Here is a 3,769-nt window from a genome sequence, read left to right on the forward strand (position 1 = left end):
GTAGGAATATACACACCTGCGATAAAACTAATACAAAGGAAGTAAGAGGATGATGATCCAAGGATTCAGAATGGTAATTACCTAGGGAAGAGACTGGATGGTAGGGGTGGGAGCGAACCATTGCCTAAATGGAGGTTATTGTCAGGTTCCTTACCTTTGGGCTGTGGGTACACAGGTTCACTAGGAAAAATAACTACTTAAATGATGATTGCACAACAATGTGAATGCCACTGCACCAGACATTTAAAAATGTTAAAATAGTAAAATTTGTTATCTGTATTGTACCATAATAAAAAAAAGGAGCTATAGGAAAAACAAATTGAGCAAATTTCTAAAAACAAAAACAAAACAAAAATTGCTGAGTTGCTACCTGAAAAACAAAGATAGGTTGTACATTGACCACTAAATGAGAATGTGTTTCAAATCAAGGATTTTATAAACACTACAGAAATCTATTTTTTTAAGTAAGCTCTGTGCCCAACGTGGGGCTTGAACTCACAACCCCGAGATCAAGAGTCTCATGCTCTACCGACTGAGCCAGCCAGGTGTCCCCTAGAAATTTATTTTTTTAAAAAAAGAGAATGAAAATAATCAAGGGTGTGGGTGAGTGGAGATTGAGGAGAAACAAAATCGGCCCTGAGTTGATCTTAGTTGGAGCCAAGTGATGGGTACAGGGGAGAGTGTTGTTATACTGTTCTGTCTACTCTTGTATGTGTTTGAAATTATTATATTAAAACAGTAAAGAATTAAAAGGAAAAGAAACTGCCAAGAACCAGAAGAACCTCTATGGACCATTATCCTGCTTCTTCAACAGGCCAGTCTTCATTGATCAGTCTTCCTCTGTTTCTCTGTGCTGCCTCCTGTGTTTAATTCCTTCTCACCCCTCCACCAAGGAACTTCCTTATCACTTGGACTCCGTATAGGTCCTTTTGGCTTTTGCTTCCCTGGTAGTGGAATCCCTTTGTATCTTCAGAGTTCAAATTGTTCAGAGACGATCTGATTCTTCTTTCTACTAATCCATAGAAACAGCATCAATCTGGGGTGCCTGGGTGGCTCAGATGGTTAAGTGTCCAACTCTTGGTTTCAGCTCAGGTCATGATCTTGCAGTTCATGAGTTTGAGCCCCCCATCCAGCTCCGTGCTGACAGTGCAGAGCCTGCTTGGGATCTCTCTTTTCGTCTCTCTCTGCCTCTACCCTGCTCTCTCTCTCTGTCTGTCTCTAAATAAATAAATAAACTTTTTAAAAAATGGCATCAATCTAATCTATGTTGAAGTGCATTGTCCATGAGGATCCATGAAAGTCCGTGAAGTCAGGCATGGTCCAGCAGGAGAAAGGATAGGGCAGGGAGAGTGGAAACTGCAGGGTATATAACAGAGCTGCTAGCAGGTGGAGGGGAGGCAGCACCAAGTCTCTTACCAATGCAACTTTGAAAGACCCTCAGGAGTTCATTTAAATGAGAATAAGGTCTTTGTTTTCCATGTGCTCCTTATGACTTGTGAAGGCTCTCCAATTAGTATTATAAAAACATGGGGTTTTGGGGCGCCTGGGTGGCTCAGTCGGTTGAGCCTCCGACTTCGGCTCAGGTCACGATCTTGAGGTCCGTGAGTTTGAGCCCCGCGTCAGGCTCTGGACTGATGGCTCAGAGCCTGGAGCCTGCTTCCGATTCTGTGTCTCCCTCTCTCTCTGCCCCTCCCCCGTTCATGCTCTGTCTCTCTCTGTCTCAAAAATAAATAAAAAACGTTAAAAAAAAAAAAAAAAAACATGGGGTTTTTTCACACCAAATTACCAATAAGTAATTTATTTTCCAATTTGTCCTCCCATGTCATACTTCCAAGGGGGAATTGGGGAAACAGCAATGGCTGCTAATCTGAAATGCTCATAGTGCAGATAGACTCATTCTTCTTCTCGATGCATTAACCTAACGAGGAAGAATGTCTTTTACTACCCCATGGCCCATTGCTTATAATGTGCTCACATGAATTTCTCCTGTTCTTTTCTTCTCTTCGGTCCAAATTGTTCCACGAAGAGCACCGAGGAGACAGAAGACCTGCGTTCTTGTTCAGAAGGTGTGTGTTCTCTAGGTGACAGTGTGAGCCCATGAAAGTCATTTTATACCTATGCGTCTAAGTCTCCACATCTATGAAGAGCTTAGATCAGATCGGGTTTGGCAAACAGGTGTTATCTTGAGCACCAGCTCTGTCTGGAGTCCTCTCTTGAGAAAGACTCTGAGGCCACAATTGAGGTTTAATGAAAGAAGAGTGTCAAGATTGATTAGTGATGTCTGCTGTGGACAGGGAATGGGAACTGGTGTATGGAATGTTTGCCATTTCTGATCTAGAAGAGCTCTAAAAATCCCTTCTAGCCATAACTTCCCTTTACTCATAGAGTGTGAACAGGTAAATTTCTACTTTTCCAGAGGCCAAAGTAACCAGTGGAAAACTCAAATGATCTTATTTCAGTGCAAGAATACAGAATAAGAAATTATCTAAAGTAATAATGATACCTGGGGCCGCCTGGGTGGGTCAGTCATTTGAGTGTCCAACTTCAGCTCAGGTCACGATCTCACAGTTTGTGAGTTCAAGCCCCACATCGGGCTCTGTGCTGACAGCTCAGAGCCTGGAGCCTGCTTCAGATTCTGTTTCTCCCTCTCTCTCTCTCTCTGCCCCTCCCCTGCTTGCACTCTCTCTCTCTCTCTCAAAAATAAATAAACATTAAAATAAACAAATAAATAAATAAAGTTAATAATGATACCTAACATTTAATGAGCACTGGCTATGATCTGGACACTGTTCTAATTGCTTTTAAGACAATTATCTGCCCACAACAGCCTTTTGAGGTAAGGGCTGTAAATATCCCCATATTTAAGCAAATGAAGAAACTGAAGCATAGAGATGTTAAATAACTTGGTCCAAGTTCTTAAAGATAATAACGGTGCAACTGGAATGGAACCTGGCAACCTAATTATGGAGTCCATGTGGTTGGCTTGTCACTCCACATCAGACATCCCCTGGGAGCCTGCTGGTAATGCAGATTCTTAGACCCCAACCAGACCTACTGAATTAGAATCTGCATTTCAACAAACTCCTCAGATGATTCATATTCACATCACCCTTTGAGAAGCATGGTCTACACCATGCTATATAATTGCATTTAATTCACATAAAAATCCTAGAAGGGAAATCCTACAAGATCAATAGATTGATCAAGGTCAATATTCTGGTTGTGATATTATATTGTAGTTTTGCAAGATGTTACCACTTGGGGAAAGGATACATACGATCTCTCTGTATTACCTCTTACAATTACATGCAAATCTATGATTATCTCAAAATAAAAAGTGTAATTAAACAATCCTGTGATGTAGGTTTTACTTTTCCTACTTTGTTGAGAAAACAAAAGGTTTAAAAAGGCTAAGCAGCCTAACTTTGCAAATAAACATTGAGGTCCTACTATGTGCAGGCACTGGGGACACAGCAGTGAACAAACATTGCTCACTGAGCTGTCACTCTAGTGAAGGCAGTAAGAATTCAAACCAAGATCTGGCTTGCTAAGTCCTCTACTGCTCAGATTTTGGGGCTATGGTCACAGGGTCAGAATGTGGTAAATAACAGAGCTACGAATGGTTAACACATTTGCAGAATTTCTAGGCAGATATATATATGAAAGCATCTAACAGGGCCAGGCACAAAATAAGCACTTAGTGAATTCCCTTTCTTTCTTTTCTTGCAACCACCTGTGAGCCCAGAAGTGACCCTCACCACCACCATGA

The 3,769-nt window shown here is 41.4% G+C and overlaps 1 non-coding gene across 1 annotated transcript; it reads right to left on the reverse strand.

The window, feature by feature from the left end:
* Positions 1 to 474: 474 nt before the first annotated feature.
* TRNAK-CUU lies at positions 475 to 547 on the reverse strand. Its single transcript has one exon. It is a non-coding gene; the product is annotated as a tRNA-Lys (tRNA).
* Between the last annotated feature and the right edge of the window lie 3,222 nt (positions 548 to 3,769).

The sequence above is a fragment of the Leopardus geoffroyi genome, chromosome A2 (assembly GCF_018350155.1).
Source record: "Leopardus geoffroyi isolate Oge1 chromosome A2, O.geoffroyi_Oge1_pat1.0, whole genome shotgun sequence".
Classification (NCBI taxonomy): domain Eukaryota; kingdom Metazoa; phylum Chordata; class Mammalia; order Carnivora; family Felidae; genus Leopardus; species Leopardus geoffroyi.